This window comes from Herpailurus yagouaroundi, unplaced genomic scaffold, assembly GCF_014898765.1.
Source record: "Herpailurus yagouaroundi ecotype Mexico unplaced genomic scaffold, PumYag 29, whole genome shotgun sequence".
Taxonomy (NCBI): domain Eukaryota; kingdom Metazoa; phylum Chordata; class Mammalia; order Carnivora; family Felidae; genus Herpailurus; species Herpailurus yagouaroundi.
Window position 1 is genome coordinate 112,435,643 of NW_024412377.1, and position 21,539 is coordinate 112,457,181.

The following is a 21,539-nucleotide window of genomic DNA, read 5'->3' on the forward strand; positions in this document are numbered from 1 at the left end:
CCACGGTGATCCTATGATATAATCAAAGGCGTAGTTTCCTTTTATGTTTCTTCTCTACCATCCTCAGCATACTGTCCCGTCCTTGACTGTTACCTCATGATCACATGTGTTGTGACTGCTCCCGGATCCTTTTGCCAACCATGGTAGAGAAAGGAAACAGGGAAGTAGAAAAAGGGGTAGTGTCTATATGAGGGAAGCCAGGACATCATCATAGGTACCCTCAGCTTGCCTCTCCATGATAGGAATAATGCCACACACTTGCTCCTAGGTTTAAGAGAGGCTGGGGAGCTTATCTTTTTAACTGGGCATGGTTTTGGGTGAACAACAGTGGGCTTTACAAGTAAAAGGGAAGAGGAGAATGAAATTGAATATGCGATTAGCAATATCTGACGTAGTCTGGTAGTCCCGACAGAGCTAAATTTGATGAGTTGGGAAAAACATTTAGCTGATGAGATTTGAAACACAATATAACAGAATACCCAACCTATTAGGAAAAATAGATGTTCTTATATAGTGTCCAAGAATGATGAGGAAGGAAATAGAATAAGGATTTTTAAAGAGAAAATCAGATGCTATTAACCTATACACATTATGTTAGGAATCTAATACCCCCAAAAAGCTAAAATCAGATTAATAGCAAGTTGTTTATTTTCTGCACTATCAAGACCTCCTTTGTTTCATAGACGAATGGCCTAGTATAATTTATGCAAAGCCTATGGGGACATGACTGAAATAATTGAACTGGAGCCTCTCTGATCTTCAATTCAGAGTAATCCTGTTTTATCAAGCAGTGCAGAAATCACACTGAAGGCAGCAGAAAATACCAAATGGACAGATTGGTGGCTATTTATAGCTGATACAAAAATGAAATGGGAAAATGAGGTAACTCTGATTAATGACAGTCCCCGATCCCCTTTGGACTGAACTAGCTTGATAAATGAATCTCAATGTCGGAGCTAGTTTAAATGATAAATGTTTTAAATCTCCACTATCCTATGTATGGGTAAGTAGAGCCTGAAAATAAAAGTTTGTAATCAAAATAACCTCATTTATAAAGCATGAAAATTCAAGTGTTTATCTTAACAAATGGTTAATATTATTAGAAGAAATAACTGCATTCTATTTTGTTTAATTCTCCTGATTTGGAGAAAGAAACAACTTTGGTCTACAGCCAAAATATTACCTCGTTAGCTGAGTTTTTCCCCAGTTCAGTGTCTACAAAACACTGTCCATAGTAGAACTTCACCCCTTGACTTCCTCTGTTTATTTTCTCGGTATTAGACATTGTGGCTTCTCTCCACCCCACTCTGGCTCACTCATTCTTAGAGTATCCTGACCAGGAGCAAATTGCATTATCTGGTCTGTAATACCACTTGGGTTGGGAAGTATTGTACAAGAGCAAGATTCCCTGTAAGGATTTAACGGTTTCAAATGTTCTTGTTCTGTAGTCTGTAGAGTGCCTCTTACATGTCAGTGCTGTCCTAAGCAGCAGGAGTATGAAGATGAAGAATTTCTGGTCCTTGCTGGTTACATGCACACAATCAGGCTTTTATTCAGGGTCATTACTTGCAATTGTGTAAAAATATGACATGCTGAAGATATCTGATGTTTGAATTGGCCTCATGGGGCATAATGAATTAGTCTCATGTCAATGTCTCTATGCCCAGAGACGTTAAAGCGGGTATTTATGTTAACTGTGGAGGGCATAAAATCCAATGTTTTACATCTTTCACCTAGAGAAGTGAAATATCTTATTAACTTTGCTTACGTTTATGCTTAAAAGATAGCTATCCCTCTTGTCTCCATTGAGAATCCATCCATTATTCCACAACATATCTGAAACAGTATGTAGTTATTGGCCATTACCAGAGATAATTCTGTTTTACTTAGGGCAGGCCATGACTACTGGGATCCAGAAAAGTCTTGAAAATCAGCCTTTTATTATTCCACTGGGCAACATTTCATTCCATACAGGATCTCCTTTTTATTTTCTATCCCTAGCCCATGCTCCAACCCCATTCTTCTTAAGAATGGAATACATCTAAGACATAGTCTCTTCTAGTAAGAAGTAAGATCTATAATTTATATTGTAACATTAATGCATTGTTTTTGCTAAAATAACCTTTACCTTCCCGTCAGGGATAAGAATGCAAAAGTACAAAGTGGGTAAGGAGGATAGAAAACTCCACTCTACTACACATAAAAACAATAATCTACTAATTTTATTTTGAAACCCTAAATGTGTTACCAGTTATATGATTTAGGGTAGGCTAATGTTTGCAATAAAAACATGTAATGGCATAAACACAAGGGAAGATCAGGTCTTGCCTTCTTGAATCCAGTCATTTAAGGACAAGGTTGGTAGAGGCTTGGCCATCTTTAATGCATGGTTTCCAATATTGATCTTAGGGACATGATTCTAGACAACCATAGGGGAAAAGAATACAAAGGAGTCTGGATAGAAACCCATCACATGATCACACCTAACTGCACAGGAGTCTGGGAAATGAAATCTAACCATGTGCCCAAGAAGAAAAGGATTTTTGATGAGCAGTCAGCAGTGTAATCCCTTTTACAGTGACCAGTTAGCCAAAACTCAGACTGGAAGTTATTGTACTAGAACCTGATCTGACAAGGCTATATTTTCATCTAAACTATATATTGCTTAGAACAAGCCTCCCAGAATTGCAAGTACTTATCAAGTATACCTGGAAAATGATGTTATTTTAAAAACCACTTTCTCCAAAGCTGAAGTTTTAGTCCTAAAGCAGACCATAATAGAATGAGACAATTATCTAATATAACATTAAGCGGTACATACACATATTTTTCAAAGATTAGTGTTCATATTTTTTTTTCTAAATAAAGTATGTCATAGGAAGTAATGATCTGTATGACACATGCTGAAGATCTAAAAAGTGCTTTTCTAGGTACAATGATTTTTAAATTTGAGATCTGTTCCAAATCTCCTTATGATATTATTTTTCAAATTCCTTAGCTGCTTTTTAGGTTTATAAAAATATTGTTGTATTGGAAATTACTGGATATTTACTTCCTGTTAATTCATTTATTTATTTTAGGGATTTATTTTTCTTTGTAATGTTGACTTATAGCATAGCTTATCTGAAGAAAGTTATATGTATCTTAAGGATACAGCAACATGAACTTTCATGCTAATGTAACCAGATCCCAGGTCAAGAAACAGAACCTTTTAAGGCCCCACCCCTCTTCCCCAGCCTTTCTTCTGTTTTCCAGTTACTACTCCCTCCCTTCAAGGCTGGTCACTATCCTTACTTCCCACAGCATAAAATCATTTAGCCTCTATTTGTATTTTTTATAGATGGAATCATGCAATATTTACTTTGTTTTATAACTGCCTCTTTTTGTTCAACATTAGTTTGTGCAATTATTCATATTGTTTTGTGGGAATAGACTGTAGTTTGTTTATTTATTTATTCTACTATTGATGAGTGTTTGGGTAGTTTATAGGTTTATGGCTATTACAAATACTGCTGCTATAAACATTCTAGTCCGTGCCCTTTGGAATAAATAGGCACACATTTCTGTTTGAGTTGCTAGTTTACATGGTATGGATAATTCAACTTCAATAAATACTTCCAGTTTTCCATAGAAGTTGTATTAGTACACTTGGGATTCATTTTTAATATAAAAAATTTGAGACCAAAAATTTGCATTAAAATGCAACTTAACTCGAATTTCCCCTTTCAGACATGTGACGTTTTTTTCTCAATGAGAGCCTTTTCCCAAGGGTGTTGTAGACATTCTCCAAATAGGATGTGATAGGAACAACTAGTTAATAATAATAATGCAATTTCTGCTTTCTAAGTATTCTATTTCAAGGGTAGACTTGAAATAAAAATAATTTTTTTGTCAGTGATTTTGCTGTGTTCACTTTGTACTGTATTGCAATAACCTCAAATAATGATCTGGCTTATGCTATTTTTTTTTCAATTCCATCAGCATTATGATAATGATCTTGAAATGCATTAATTAACATTTGATGCCATTTCTCCTTCCCAGATCTTGCATTATGTTTTTCTGTTTTCTACAGATTTATTAATTTCTTAGGTCTTTGCAAGATGCTAAATTATTAATGGAATAATGACTTCTTTATCCTGAAGAAAGGCTCCTTTGTACTTTTAAATTTTCATCTATGCAGTGGGGTATATATATAAAATTTTAAATATTCAAATACTCTTCATTTCACTCTGATTATATAGCTAGAATTATATAGAAACAAAAAATGTTCAGATAACACATCCCTCTGAAGAATGTGGGATAAATAAAGATGCACTGATAAATAATTAAAATATATTTAAAGGGGGATAAGACAAGTCATTATATTTTTGATTCTCCTAGTAAACATATGTGGTGTAGACCAGTGATTTCTGGCCTTCAAGTTCTTAAATATTGATTTTAAATGTGGTAGTTCATATCAGAGTACCTACTTGTGGTTTGGCAAGTGAGGTCATTTTTTAGAAGTTCCTACACTATAGTCTTACCATTTCATAAAATCACGTACATTTAAAATATTTTTTTATTTTAGATTTTTTACATTTTTTAAGTAATCTCTACCCCCAATATGGGGCTTGAATTCACAACCCCGGAATCAAGAGCCACCTGCTCCACTGAATGAGCCAGCCAGGTGCCCCATTTTAATTTTTAAAAAGTGGTAAAAATCTTGTCAGAGTAAAATATAATTATTTAAACTGGGTAAATTTAGCTTAATGACAAATACATGAAACTATTTCGCTTCTATTTCTAGTATTCTCTTTATATGGACTGGTGGAAGCTTTCCCAAGGTGAAGCTTTGATGTTTAGGAACTACTAGATTAGATGTTATATTAAAGGCTTTAAATTAAAGCAACGTTTTCCAGCTTTCAAATTTTAGGAAGCTAAATGTGATTGACAATGATAGCATGGATTGTCAAGTTCTCTTGGTAAAAATCACCCAGTCTGGGAAGGTCTATGCATCAGGCCAAGGTACTTACAGGATTAACCTGTCTATCTTGCTCTTTCATTTAAAGAGAGCATGTCAACAATTTCTTCATAAATGTAGCGTGATAAAATATATCATTTGTGAAACTGATGCAGACATCTTCGGGTTTTATTATGTTGTTACTCAGAATTAGTAGCTCTACCAAGGATCCCATCCTGACTTCTCTTAGTTTTTGTTTGTTTGTTTATGTTCTAAGCAGTAATTTGAAATAAGTTCTCAGACTTACATAGACTCAGGACTCTTTGTTCCCAAGGAAAAAGTAATTGTAATTCTTTCATTACAGTCTTTTTTTCCCCCCTTCAGGAATGTAATCAAACATCAGCTGTAAACATTATTTAATATAAGTAAATTAAACCAGCCCACACATTTTATTTTCCCTGAGACATATTTCTGGGAAAGTCGATTTTCAATTTTAAGAAATCAACATATGCTGAACCAACTGTCTATTTTCATTTAAATTGATAGGAGCTGAGGCCTGTAAATTATGTTTCATTTTCACATCTAACGTTGTTGGTATATTTGACCTGAAGGTGGAAAACCTTGTTCTGCCTTAGATGCCTCCTAAACAAGTCTAAGTAAAAAGATGAAGGGACGATTATTTGATACAGTAGATAAAGTCAATAAAGACAATTTCAGGAAAGCCCAGTTCTGAAGTAGTAGAACTGATTTTAATATTAAATTAGTTACAGTCTTGAACTCTCTATCATAGCATTTATCACCTTTTATTTGCCTTATGCATGGTCTTTCTCTCTCATTGGGTGATCGGTTCTAGAAAGAAGAGAATTTGTCTTGTTCATCTTTATTTGCCAGTTCTTAGCTCATTTCCCGGCACAAAGCAAACACTCAATAAATCTGTTGAATTAATTGATTAATGAGTTGGAATTATATGGTGATATACATGATCTCCTGTGTTAAAAATATATTTTGCACTTCTGTATACAATATGTATGTATGTTTGTGAGTAAAGAGAATTAATTGTATCTTCATATTGTTGAAAAGTTATATTATTTCTCATGCAGATTTAATTTCTTTAAGGTTACATTGACATTGAATTTATTACCCAAATTATGCTGTTTTGGTGCGTACATACTTTATGTGCTTATGAGAGGATAGTTCTAAGATATACATCATAGAGAAATTGGATAGGGGGTGTCTGTGTGACTCAGTTGCTTGAACTTCTGTCTCTTGATTTTGGCTCAGGTCATGATCCCAGGGTTGTGGGACCCAGATCCATGCTGAGTGTGGAACCTGGTTAAGATTCTCTCTCTCTCCCTGAGCCCCTCTTCCTGTCTCGCACATTCTCTCTCTCTCAAAAAATACTAAGAAGAAAACAAAATAAAGAAAAATTTGAGAAGCATATTTTACATCATTAATTTATTCACATGTCGTCTAATGCCTAAAACTCATTTTATTTATTTATTTATTTATTTATTTATTTATTTATTTTGTAAAGTTTATGTATTTATTTCCTGAGAGAGAGAAAGAGAGGAGGGGGGCGGGAGGGCTTGCACATGAGCAGAGGAGAGGCAAAGAGAGAAAGGAAGAGAGAGAATCCCAAGCAGGCTCTGCACTGTCAGCACAGAATCCAACTCAGGGCTCAAACTCATGAACCCTGAGATCATGACCTGAGCTGAAACCGAGTCACCCAGGCAACCCTGACTGAAACTCATTTTAAAAATTAAAGCACTGAAAACATATTACTTTCCCACGAAGCATTTAATAATTTGATAGCATTTAACTTACAAAATAGTTATTGAGGAAACACTAATTTTAGAGAAAATATATGTGTAAGAGGAAAAGTATGAGTGGGGAAAAAAAGAAATGGTAGGTACAGGACTAGGTGCTTATTAATGAATTATTTCATTTAATCCTTGTAACACCCCTTAGGATGGTTTTATCATCCATTTATAGGGAAACTGAGATTCAGAGAAGTGTACTATCTTGGCCAGGGTCACGTAATGGGTTGGGAATGGACTTAAATAAAAGTCTTTCAGTTTCCAAATACAGCAGTGTTTCAGGGACTTGATCTGTTATTTGTGTGAAAAAACAAGTAACTTTGATGCTTATGGAAACTATTTATTTAAATCAAGCCCTCAGGATTTCTAAGTGTTTCCTAAGTCCAAAAGATTCTAAGAAAAAGCAGTGCAGTCTAATTATTAATAATTTAAACACTTAAGATTTAAATGCTGATTTCTTTTTCAAATAACATTTAGAAGTGGATTTACTGTTAATTTTTACAGGGGATCAGGGCTATAACTCAGTTTTACAAGCAGTGTATTCCACTGATCATAATCGACATATTTGCCAGCTAAGTACAAGAGCTTCACCCCTTTCTCCTAAGTGACTTGTCTCCTTTTTTGGGCAATGAATGTAACTCCTCCAGAAAGTCTCCTGACTGTTTGCTCTTGCTTCTTAACCTTTCAATAATTTTTGCTATTTTTAAAAAACATCTAACCAACACTCATTGAGCATCTACAAACGTGAGATGTGGTAGGAATGGTGTCTAGGTGAGTTAGAAGATGTACTACAATATGGACCGGACTTTCCAGTCCAGCAGTGAATCAAACTCAGGGAAAGAAGAAATTGTTATAAGATGTGAAGAATGCAAAAACTAAAGGCTATGTCAGATGTGACATTAGCACACAAGGGCAGGCTGGACAGCCCTGCCTGAGGAGGTGATGTGTAGATGGGTATTTATTCCCCCATGGAACCAAGAGAAAGGAAATCCCAGGACTAACATATCCAAAGGTGATGATGAGGAATGGGGGACAGCAGGGAAAGAATCTTGGAGAGGTAGCCTGAAGTAGTCAGTCTCAAAGTTTCATTGATATGTTTCATTTTATGGGTGAGGAAACAAGACTCAAAAATATTAAGTAACTTGCTCTGTGTGACACAATTAGTAAGAAGCAGAGTCAGGGTTTGATGAAAGTCTGTTTGACTCAGATTTTTAAATTCTACTTCACAAGAGGTATTTTATTATAATTTCATTATATGTTTTAATTTTTACTATACTTCAAGCACAAAAACGAAACTTTAGGTCAATTAAAGTTCCAGGAATATTGGCCATGTTTGTGCAGTTATTTCCAGCAAACCTTGGCATTCTGACAAAATTCTCCCCACAGCGCCTGGAACCGCACTGTGTCACCACCTGATGGTGCTCTCAAATCCACTGCAAGGGAAACAGGGTTAGAGAACAGAGGGCATCTACCCACAAGCCAATGAGAACACTTACTGGCATCATGATTTCTTAATTTGTATTTTTAATTATGCATAACTAATACCAAATAAACAAAACGATGTAATTTTTAGCCAACACCTGTTCTGATCCAGTCTTGTTTGTAACATCCTTCCTTGTTTCATCAGAACAATTTGAAATCTTGATGAAGTCATCATGAGATTTTACATTCTTTAGGTTGGATTGCAATGTCTCAGTGATCCCTGAAGAAAACCACTGATTTTTTGGCTCTTCTATATGTAGACACTTCTATACTAAGAGGATTGTAATGACCCAGACTACCTCCAGGCTTCCAGTGATTAATTAGCTATGAACATCAGCCAGTACCCTCCTCTGGAATAGTCTTCAGGCTAGGTTTTAGAAGGCTCAGGGATAATCAAGTGTTGTTTCCTGTATTCCCATACCTTGGTTTTTCCTTTTCCCAAGCAAGGAATGAAAGGAGTTTGAAAAGCCTAGCCAGGTTGGCTCCCCTTAAAAAGCCCATGAGTTTTTGCTACCTGAGGGAAAGGAAAATAAAAAAAAAAAAAAAAAAAAAACTTGACAGAATACTCTATGACCTGGATTTTAGCTTCTCTTTCCCTCCTTTGTGTAAAGTTATTTAATGTAACCAACTGCAAGGAGAAAAGTTAATCATTGCCTTCTGCTTTTCCTGAAAGCACTGTTCCAAACCTAGTCATGTCAAATGTATGCAGTATTTTTTTTATTTTTTAAAGTTTTTATTAATTCATTTTGAGAGGGCACATGTGAGTGGGGGAGGGGCAGAGAGAGAGGCAGAGAGAGAATCCCAAGCAGGCTCCATACTTTTGACGCAGGGCCCAACATGGGGCCATATCTCACCAACCCTTAATGACCAGAGCCAGAAGACGGCACCTGAGGGGTATTTGGGCACCTGAGTGGCTCAGTTGGTTGGAGACTCTTGATTTCAGATCAGGTCATGATCTCATGAGTTCATGAGTTCAAGCCCTGCAATTAGGCTCTGTGCTGACAGCATGGAATCTGCTTGAGATTCTCTCTCTCCCTCTCACTCTCTATTTCTTTCAAAATAAATAAATAAACATTTAAAAATATAAAGTTTGCTATAAAAACCCATGTGGGTATTTGGGTTACGAGGTGCCTTCTGTGGTTGAAACATGAAGTATTTTGCCCAAATACACTCATGCCATTCTTTCAAAGGACAATGCATTTGTATCTGTTTGTCCCATGCTTATTAATACATGAATGATACATTTCATACATCCCAACTTCTATTTGCCTTTTTATAGGATTCCCATATTTATATTTACCCAAAGTAATAAAAAAGAAATCACCTGAGAATATAACATTGGTCCATATTTATTGAGTATTTACTCTGTGCTGGGCTTTGTGTGAAATACTTTTATGTGGTATCTCATTTGGTCTTTACACCATCCTGTGAGGCATTTGCTCTTTTTCTTGTAAGGGTAAGAAAACATGTTTAACTATTTAAGAAATTTGCCCATATTCACACAACTGGTCATGAGAAAGCCAGAGGACCCAGTGGATTTAAGCCCCTGTTTCATTCACTTCATTCACTGCACAGCTTAAATTCTGGAGATTAACTGCCCTAGGAAACTCCTTGTACGCTTGTGTTTTTAAAGTTCCCTCTCTACTATCCAAGGACGTTAAAGGTATATGTAGCTGCTCTTTCCTGTTCTGCTCATCTAGACCTTGGGGTTGGCAAATGCTTTGGCTTTATCTCACCTCAATGCCCTTCATATTTGATACAGTGTTAGGTCATATCTTGATAAGCTTTGAAAACATAAAGATTGTTACTTTTTTTAAAGTACTTTTAAAGTACTTTTTACTTTACTTTTTACTTTTTTTTTAAAGTCTAAATGGTAACTATATAGCAGTGCAGCAATTGTGAGAAATAAAAACAATATTCACTTTCATGTTTTGAACTTCCAGAGGTGTAAAATAACACTAGAAGCGTAAACACATCTATTTCAGGCATACATATTGAGTTGCTACCATGTACTTTCAAGAGCAAGAGGTTTGAGTACACATGTGTATATGAGTTCAATGAGCCCCAATGAGGCTTGCTTAATATATCCTGGGGCAGATTATTTTGTTCTTCTTAGGTTTCTGGCAGATAGCATCCAGTACCCAAAACAATCTTTAGAGGAACAAGAAGTCTGGAATAAATAGAACTATCATGGAACCATGTATAGGGATAGAATTAAGGAAACGGTAAGAACTAGACAAAAAACTGGAGACAAAGGACAATTTTTGTAGTAGTGAATATTTTTATAGGATCTAGAATATATGAAATCACATTCAAAAAGATTAGGCTTTTGGGGCGCCTGGGTGGCTCAGTCGGTTAAGCGTCCAGCTTCAGCTCAGGTCATGATCTCATAGTTCGTGAGTTTGAGCCCTGCCTCAGGCTCTGTGCTGATAGCTCAGGGCCTGGAGCCTTCTTCTGATTCTGTGTCTCCCCCTATCTGGGCTCCTCCCCTGCTCACACTCTCTCTCTCAAAATAAATAAAGATTAAAAAAATTTAGAAAAGAAAGATTAGGCTTTTAGTAGTAAGGTGCTTTGCCTTTTTTTCAACTTAAATTATTCTTTTAAATGCAGGTTATTCATCTCCCAAGATGGATATAATTTAACTAAATCTTGTATTAGAGACTTAGGCATTATTCACTCGATGCTGTGATCAAAAGCATCTTATTTATCTCAAAAGAAGAGAAATGAAGGCCATTTTCTAGCATTGTCCTAGAGTCACGTTTTCTTGCCTTATTAGCATTTTGCTTCAAGCAATACATGAAACAGAAATGCTTGTGATTGAGTGAAGATTAATTATAGGGCATGGGAGTATTACAACCTATTTTATGTTCCTGAATAGTGTCTTCAGCTGTTTTGTTACCTAAAAGGGAGTCAGTGGGGAACAAAGATCACGCCACATTTAATAATATTCAAGATACACACCCCTTCACTAGACTGCTAAAGGGCTGGACTCATCATGGATTTTGAGGCTATGATGTATTCTTTTTGTTTTTGCTGCTGCACTAGTGGATGCGCCTCTCTTCTCTCTTCATGTGTGACTTGGCATTGGGAGTGTGAAGGCACACAGGAGGCTTTGAATCCAGAGTCTGTGTAGGGGTCAGTGATGCTAGCTGGCGCATGCAGATTTGAGCCTGGGAAATGTTACAATATTTCTGGCTGTCTTAGAGTACATGGTAGTATCTTTTCTGGGTCATTCTTACTAACAATTTAAAAAATAATTGCTGACCATAATTTCACCATAGCTTTCTTTTATATGGTATACGTTTAAATAGCATTTTTAGTGGGGCATAGTAGGGAGAGGCAGTATAGCTTGGTAACAAAAGGCATGGGATTTGAAGTCAATCCACCTTGGAAAATGACTAAGCCTCAGTTTTCTCTTCGGTAAAATGGAGATAATCATAGTATCTATCTCATAAGACTGTCGAGCGAATTAAATGAGTTAATACATATAAACTTCTTCAGGAGTGCCCAACACATAGTGAACACTCATTAATTCCTTGCTTTTACTATGATATTCATGTGTCTAAGAAACAGAATTAGATACCGAGGATCCCTAGAACCAACTAACTTATAGATATTTGTTGTGTATCTGGGTGCCTTTGCCTTCATTAGGTATCATGAGGAATGCAGCAAAATGAACTACTTAAGCGCTATGAGCTGGCAGTAGAATAAAAGGAATGGCACATGTAAAATCAATAATTGTATAATCTGACCTCCAAATGCAATGATCGATAAAAGAAAGAACAGGTTGCTGTGAGCTGTAATAATCAGATAAGATTCACACTGTTTTGGACTTGAGATGAACCAAGAAGATTTAGAAATTTAATTTAAAACTTTGAAAGTGACGCTGCCCTATGTAAGGCCTGTCTATGCTCCTTGCTCCTCCAGCAATTCCTCTAAGATCGAAACTGCTGGCTTCCCAGTTCTTTTCCATCCTATTAAATCAGAATCGCTAGTAAAAGAATACAGTGCTTGGGAATCTGCATTTGTGTGGAGCCCAAGGAATTTTTATCGGACAACAAGACTTCTGTCTTATGTTCAAACTTATTAAGGCCTTTATTTTGGCTCTGTGTAATTCATTTTCAGCCAATCTTGTCCTTGAACTTTGAGAAGCACCAAAATGGAATAGCTTTCCTTAGGTTCTGACTTGGCCTTTACTTCTTTTGTGAAGAAGTCTCCCTTGATGATCAGGTGTCATCATTTTATCTCTCTTTTTAAGACTCCTGGGATCTTGTTGAGCAGTTTTAGGTTTGCCACAAAATTGAGAAGATAAAGAGATTTCTTGTGTACCTCCTGCCTCCACATATGCATAACCTCCCCATTGTCAACATCCCTCACCAGCGTGGTTCATTCGTTACAATGGATAAGCCAATATTGCAATGTCATTTTCACCTGAAGTCCATAGTTTACCTTAAGCTTCACTCTTGTATGTTGTGTTCTATGGGTTTGGACACATATATGACATGTATCCACCATTATAGTGTCTTACTAAGTGTGTTCACTGTCCTAAAAATCCTCTGTACTCTCTTTTCATCTCTCTCCCCTCAACACATGGCAACCACTGATATTTTCTCTCACCATAGTTGTGCATTTTCCTGAATACCATACACTTGGAATCATACAGCATGTATCCTTTTCAGATTGGTTTCTATTAATCATATGCATCTGAAGTTCTTCCATGTCTTTTCATGGCTGGGTAGCTCAGTTCTTTTAAACCTTGAATAATACTCCACTATCTGGATGTAGCACAGTTTATTCATTCACCTACTGAAGGACATCCTTGTTACTGCCAAGTTTTGGCAATTGTGAATAAAGCTTCTATAAATATCTATGTGTAGGTTTTTGTGTGGACGTAAGTTGTCAACTCTTTTGAGTAAATATTAAGGAGTGTGACTGTTGAATCATACAGTAAGGGTATGCTTAGTTCTGTAAGTAACCACCAAACTGTCTTCAATGTGGCCATACCGTTTACATACCCATCAACAACTAATGAGAATTCCTGTTGGTCCACACTCTCACCAGTGTTTGATGTTGTCAGTGTTCCTGATTTTGGCCATTCTAAGGTGTGTAATGGTATCTTCTTTTTACAAGTTGCATTTCCCTGATCATTTATGATGTGGAGCAACTTATAGTATGCTTATTTGCTGTCTATATATCTTCTTTGGTGAGGTGTCAAGGTCTTTGGCCCATTTTTAAAAACACGTTTTCTTATTGTTGAGTTTTAAGATTTCTTTATATATTTTGAACAACAATCCTTTATCAGATGTGTCTTTTCCAAGTGTTTATCCCACACAGTCTGTGGCTTATCATTGTCTTTTTAGTGCTGACCCTGAACGCTATTATCCTGTAATACCTGGTTACACTGAATCATGACATTTACAGTTTTACATCACCAAACTAATACATTTTGCTTTAGTGTCCTTTTAGTCTCACCTTAACATTTAGTTAATACTCAGTAAATCAGTTGATCTTGACACATTAGAGATCTTACAATCGCCTGAGCTCCTTGTTTAAAGCAGATTTCTAGACTCCACTGGTTAGGTATTCTGATTCTGTTGTTGAAATAAGCATTTGTGATAAGTGTGTAAATAGTTCACCATTCTATTAAAAAAAGAGTCTGAAAAAGGCAGATGAATGAATGTGTCACAGAGCTGGGAAACAGTTTTAGGAGGGAGAATAAATAAATATGGCATGTACAAGATAAGGAGATTTGGCATGCTGGACACAGCAGCCATGGGAAAACAGTAGAGTTGGTAAAGTTATGGATATCCTTGAGGAGTCATCAGAGGGGTTTTGAACCGAATATGACTCTTTGCATGAAGTGGCAATTTTCAAGTAGGAGAATGAGTAAGGATGCTCTACCACCAACAGTCTTCAAGTAAGTCTTGAGGGTGACTGGATTACATGATTACATGATTTCTCAAGGATTTCTTAACACTTAAGTCATATAGTGCTATGATTCATAAAATTTAATATAGACATTGAACTGTATTCATTAAATAGTTTGTGTTCATGGGGTAATGCTTTGTACTTAAATAAAATTTACTTAAATACTTAAATACATTTTATATAAGTGAAAAATTTTATTCATAAATAGCTGTGTATAAAAATGGATTGGTAGGTGGAAGGTTTGCCTAAGGTTTGAAACAATAGCTGGAGTCATGAGAGCCAATTGTTCCATTTTCAGAGATTTTGAGAGCCCATTGTTAAACACAGACATTAGTGAATTATATAAACCTGCACTTGAATACATTACATGAAAAGCAAAAGTGATCTGTACTCAAAACTCATTAATTTCTAATTATTTTACTACAACCTATGCTCTTGGGGTTAAGTCAATATATCTGTGTAGAGTAGAAATACCATGTATGACAGTGATACTTAACATCTCTTCCCAAGTCCACATTTCGTGGTGTCACATTGGGAGTTTGAAATCAGACAAGGTCATGGTATTCATGCCATGGAAATTGCCAAAACCTACATATAGGGCTTATTTCCTCTGGAGAGCCAACTGATGAACATAAATATTTACCAGTACACCAGGGACAACAGCTATAGAAAGATCTCACTGTTTTGAGGGAGAGATTTGCTTTGGTCCATGACATATTTTAAAAAGTAGCCCGTTCAGTAATGCCTCCTTTCAACATGAATCCCCTTCCAATGTGTCCCCATGTAAGACTGGAAACAAGGATATTTCTGAGCTCCACAAGTGAACTGCTGTAGTTGTAAGAACAGATGGTGGATGCCTTTTGTATACTTCAGTTTAGACTCCTTTCAAAATTATCTCAGAATCTTTTTCAAAAAACATTTTTCCTCCAGAGTCTCATGTATATGCTTCTCTTTTATCATGTTTTACAGCTTTTCAGATTACTAGAATTGGAAGACCTTTGCAATATATCTTGAAAACCAGGGAGAATGTAGCCATAGATGAAGTAAACAATGGTTTAGTTGTCTTTGCACTGTATAAAATCATTCTTTATCTTTGAAAATAAGAAAATATTTTGTTCAGTCAAGAGCAATCTCAAGATATTTCTAACAGTCTCTCTTCTTACAGTGTGGGTGCTTCTCTAAGCTTATAGTTGCTGTAAAAATTGAAGAATCTTCCTCCTGTGAGGATCCCACAGAAAGCAAGTTGTGCTCAATAATGTTATTTTATATGGTTTTGAATGATGATATGCTGAGTACTTTTCAGAGATTTATAAATTTCTCAGATATCCCTTTGAGAGTCATAATCCTTCCTTAAGCAGACATCTATTTGAGGAAAGATCCTAGAAAATTTCCCTTTCAGAGTGTTTTAAAAGTTAAGACAGGAGTTCACCAGCCTGTGTCCAATTTGTTGTGAGAATGTGGCTTCTCAAGGACAGTGCTATGGCTTTGATTTGAGCTGACATAGTTAAAGCATAAACATATCAATTAGTTTGTTTTCATTAAAAATTTAGTTGGAGAGAGAGTAGAGATTCAACTTCATTGAGATCAAATAAATATTTTTACTTGGAAATGAATGGCAACCAAATAAATGTCCAGAAACAGAAAAACAAAGACCAAAACATCACCAGAGAGGCTTCCAAGGTAAATGGGAATATCCTTGGGAATAGTGTAATTTAGAGCAGTTTCCAAGCTTGTTCCTCAGACTACATGAGAATGGAGCTTGTAACACCAGAATTTACCCCTAACCAACTCTACCAAATCAGAGTAGGGTGGGGGGATGGTCAAAAAATTGGCATCTGTTTCAGAGTCCTCGGGAGATTTTTATGTCCACTAAAGTTATAACCTGCTGATTTAGAAACGGTAACTGAGAATTTGCCTAAAATTCTTCAACTGCAGAGTGGATACAGTAAAAGCAGGGTTGTTGGAGGATTAAATGAGTCTATATGTGTAAAGTGTTCAGAACAATGTGCTATTTTTGAGAAAGTGCAATATTATTGGCTATTATCACTACTGTTATTCTTCTGACTTCTGTGAAGAGATTATCAGTGCTAGCTGGAATGGAAATAAAGGAGAATGCTTTTAGTCTCCGCAAATATCAGATCCTTTAAATACCATGGTGAAACCAACACACAGCTGAAGAGCTATCCTCAATTTAATATCATCTTGGATATTGAATATCCATCCTAATAATGTTCCATAGTTTCCTATTGTGCATGCAAATTTTTGGTTGTAAACAATTTATTTTTTTTGAAAGGGTTATGTTTCTTTTTATCACTTTGGAAATGTTATGTGTCATTTTAGAATCATAGCTGTCTTGCAAGTGGGATTCAGTTTTTATATTCTTTACAAACAAATGGCATTTATAAAAAATAATGATGGGGGGCGCCTGGGTGGCGCAGTCGGTTAAGCGTCCGACTTCAGCCAGGTCACGATCTCGCGGTCCGTGAGTTCGAGCCCCGCGTCGGGCTCTGGGCTGATGGCTCAGAGCCTGGAGCCTGTTTCTGATTCTGTGTCTCCCTCTCTCTCTGCCCCTCCCCCGTTCATGCTCTGTCTCTCTCTGTCCCAAAAATAAAAATAAAAAAAAAAACGTTGAAAAAAAAATTAAAAAAAAAAAAGAAAAAAAAAATAACGATGGGGTAACAGTGAGTCATAATATGAGATGTTTGTTTACCTAAGTTCCTTTAGCCACTCAGCTCTTCACTGGAGTTACAAGTCCCCAAGGCAAGAAAAATGTGTGCACTACTGAGTGCCCTGCTCCGTGACAGTTTCCACCTGTCCTCTACTGGATAGTGGCCACTTCTTCCAGGTGAAGGCCATGCTGATAAGTGCACTGCAAGTCATGAAGTGAATGAAGACTTGAGGCAGGGAGGGTACAAAATGACAAAATCTACTGGGGTCATTTAACATGATCCAACTGGGAAAGAATGAAGGTGGGGAGCATTTTCCTCTAGTTCTCTGTAAGTGACATACACATCATTTGTGCATGACAGTTCACTTAATAAGAACAGACATGAAAGGACTTTATCCCTTAGAAAGAAGTGCTCTCCCCCCACCCTCTTCTTATGCTAATTTTTTTATCAATGCCTAATGATAGTATGCTTAATTCCATGCCACTCTTTCAGAAAACTGATGGCAAAAATGATCCTAGAATTAGAGTGACAAGCTGGCTATGATTTGATGTAGTTTCTGACATGTGCTTAGTAGGCACAGAGGTTTAAGTTACATGATGTTTCAATAAATGACCTTTTGTTTATCATTAGAGTTTTGCATTTTGCATGAAAGATGATGAATTGGAATTGCCAAATCAAATAGATTTTCCTGGGTGGCTCAGTCGGTTAAGCCTCCAACTTTGGCTCAGGTTATGATCTCACAGTTCATGGGTTCAAGCCCAGCATCCGGCTCTGTGCTGACAGCTCAGGACCTGGCACCTGCTTCAGATTCTGTGTCTCCCTCTCTCTCTCTCTCTCTCTCTCCCAACCCCCACTAATACTCTATCTCTCAAAAATGAATAAAAATGTTAAAAAAAAACTTTAAAAAATTTTCCTGCACTCTAATGACATGTTGAAGACATTGAGACATTTGTATTTTGAATAATTACTCCTTAGATCTATTCTAAGATATAAAAAACTTAGATGTAAGTTGATTCTGATGTGCTTCACATGACAAAGAATGTGTTGTAATAAAATTTAAGATTTTTATAAAGGCATGTTTGATTGAAGTTAGTAAAAGATAAGTGGGGCAAATAGAATGCATCTCATTCTAAACACATGAAATTATTTCTGGATCAGCTTGTTTATTTATTTAGCAAACAGCACTAATTTTATGTCACTATATGGCATATAGAATGCTCAGTGTAAGTGCTTGATACAGCAAGTAACAGGAAACCCTTTGTTTGTTTGTTTGTTTGTTTGTTTGTTTGTTTGTTTTGAGAGGCAGAGCAAGCAGGGTAGGAGTAGAGAGAGGGAGGGTAGAGAGAGAATCCCAAGCAGGCTCCATGCTGTCAGTGCAGAGCCTGATGCAGGGCTGGAACTCAGGAACCATGAGGTCATGACCTGAGCTGAAACCAAGAGTCAGATGCTTAACTAACTGAGCTACTCAGGTGCTTCAGGAAACCCTTTCAGATGTTAATATCTACATTTAGATGTTAATATCTACTGTTAATATCTACATTTCACAGATTAGGAATTTGAGGCACAGAAAGGTTAAGTACATTTCCCCAGGTCACATAGCCTACTAAGTATGATCCATGTAGGTCTTTCTTGAGAGTTTGTTAAAATCTGTATAAATGGCTTTTTAGCCCTGGTAAACACATCATCTAGTTGGGATCCACTAGGTTAATTCAACAAACTTTTAGGCAGGACTAAGGCTGAACATTAAACATGTCCTTCTATTTCCATGGTTTTAAGGGATATTGGATGCTAAGTGAGGCAGGGATGCCTGGCAAACACCTAAAGGGTGTTTTTCCCTATGTCCTTTTTTGTAACTCCCTTCTCATGCTATAGCTCCTTTTATAAAAAGAAAAGTAAAAACAAAAAACAAAGCACACACAAAAAGAAACCCAACTACTACATGTTTTTTCTTTTAGTTGATTTGATGGTATACTAATTATTTAGCTGTTATAAAATTCATCTTAATTGGCTCACTATGCTATTGATGCTGTAAGTTTTTCAGTTACCCTGTAATAAACTAATTAGGTTACATCCTTTGTAGAATAAATGTTTTTACAAGTTTCTCTTATAGACAGTTATAAAAATGTGGTTACATATGATTATACAAATATAATTTTATAGATATAATAGTTTTTAAAATTTTTAAAATACAAAAAATGCAAATATTAATGTATAAAAGATACATGTAGACCAGTTAGAATTAATTTTTTATTGTCACACTTATTTTTAAAAATTATACATAATGTTGAATTTTTTTCTGCATTCTATTCCTGTTACCCTTATGCAGTCAACCACTATTATGCAATTAGTGTGTATATGACCTGTTCAGTTTTATTTTGCTTTTACACACACACACACAATATTACATCTTATATGGTTTGAAATTTTACACAAATTACATATCATGCAAGTATCTGCAGCATGCTTTCCTCACTCAACAGGATTTTTCTTTCTCTATGACTAGGCACTATTTTACTTGTCTGTTGCCTCATTGATGTTTATTTAGATCATTCTAAGCTTTTTAGTATTGCAAACAGTGTCCTGGAACATGCCGTTGAAGGCGTGGAGAATGGTCTGTTTCAGGTTCAGAGATGATCTCAAGCACACAGGGCTGTGCAGTCAGTGGACCATGGTTCAGTCAGTGGTATGTATGAAATGAATAAATGAATGACTATTGCAGTGACCACCAGTGTCGTGTGTGCTTATGCACACATTTTTAGAGTTTCTGTGAAGTAGGTAACTAGAAATGGAATTTCTGGGTCTTAGAGCCCATAGGATTACTGATTATCTCATGTAATGTTCAATTACACTCTGAAATGTCTAAGTTTAGTCTCTCCTAGTCAGTGTGTGACAGTCATCTGTTTATTATATTGTCACCATACAATAGTTAGATGAGATTTCTGTCATTATTATTTTAATTATTTACCTTTTTTTTTTTTTTACTGATAGCACAGTGGTATATCTTTTCCTTAACCATTTTCTGTGAGCTCTTGCATCTAATTTAAACAGTAGTACTATAGATTTATTCTTTTTTCTTAAAATGTAGTCATATGACACAGAAGGACAAAAAGCAGATTGACAATATCCATGCCAAACTATTTGCAGTTTAAATTCATAGATGATAAATAGCTTTTTTAATATAATTTTTTAAGTTTATTTATTTTGAAAGAGAGAGAGGATGAGCAGGGGAGGCAGAGAGAGAGAGAGAGAGAGAGAGAGAGAGAGAATCTCAAGCAGGCTCTGCAGGGTCAGTACAGAGCCCAATGTGGGGGCTCAAACTCAAAACCTGGCCTGATTATGACCTGAGCTAAGATCAAGAATCAATGCTTACCCAACTGAGCCACCCACATGCCCCTGATAAGTAGCTTTAGTCACTAAATATCCCACAGTGTACAGTAAAATATTAATACTGAACTATTTACTCAGAGACTCTTTAAATAATTGTCATCTTTATTTCTTTATCTATAATAATTATAACTTCAAAGATAGATAACACATACCCTGTCTCTGAAAACACAAGTCTGGTCCACAAATTTTATTACACTGAATCATAAATCTTAGGCCCTTGCTCAGAACCTCGGTCTTCTAGGTTCAGTAATTGTGAAATTAATTTTATGTACAGTTATTTGATAGTTAAACTTACTCTGTTAACAACCATATAGGAAACATATCCTGGTGCTGTTATATTTTTAAAAATAGTTAAAGCTCTTTGGATAGTGTATCTGTTTTTATCATTACTTATTGGGCAGGATAGTTTCAGTAGATTAATAATCCTGTTATAATTCTTAGCAACAACAGTAAGGTTTAAATGAGAGACACAAAAAATGGAATTTTCTTTAAAAAAATTAGATATCTAAAAGTTAACGGTTATTTGTGTATTTGTATTAATGCAGCTTTCTGATATGTGAGGATTGAGAGACAAGGGGAACGGATTGAGAGAGACAGGCAGAAAAACAGATAGACAAAATGAGACCATTGAAACCATAAAGACATCAAAAGATTACGAGACTATGAAAAGAGAATGAATATAGTGGAAATAGATGGAGTTGGAGACAGAGAGGAATTTATTGTTCATTACTTCTGTTCTGCCACAGGAAGACTTAGTCTGATGTGATTTTAGCCTCCTGGCAGCAGTCTATACCCTAAAAGGAGTAGAAAAAAGTAATTTTATACTATCTGAATGTTGTTAAAGCAGGTCTAAGTATCAGAAGTCAAATTCAAAGTCACTGAGGAAAACATTGAAAAGTACCTGATGGAAATGTGCTTGATTTTGATGATATAATTCACAAGGGACAGTGCAGTCAAAAATGCAAGCTCATGAAAGAGTCCACAAACAATCGTCAAATGTCACTTGGCTGTTTCTTCTTTACCCAAGATAATTTTGTGAGGATTTCTAATGAGTAAAATGTCAACTTTATTTAAGCTTAAAAAATTGTTTTTAATGTTTATTTATTTTTGAGAGAAAGGGAGAGGGGGCTTGAGGGGAGAGGCAGAGAGACAGAGACACAGAATCCAAAGCAGGCCCCAGGCTCTGGGCTGTTAGCACACATCCTGACGCAGGGCTCGCTCCAACTCATGAGCTGAGCCTTGAGCTCATGGCCTGAGCCGAAGTCGGATGCTCAACTAACTGAGCCACCCAAGCGCCCCAACATTATGTACGCTTTT

General features: G+C 36.1%; 1 protein-coding gene across 8 annotated transcripts in view; it reads left to right on the forward strand.

Annotated features, from left to right (window-relative positions):
• PDE4D (phosphodiesterase 4D) overlaps positions 1 to 21,539 on the forward strand; it is a 1,431,601-nt gene that overhangs the window by 747,933 nt on the left and 662,129 nt on the right. The window lies entirely within an intron of this gene.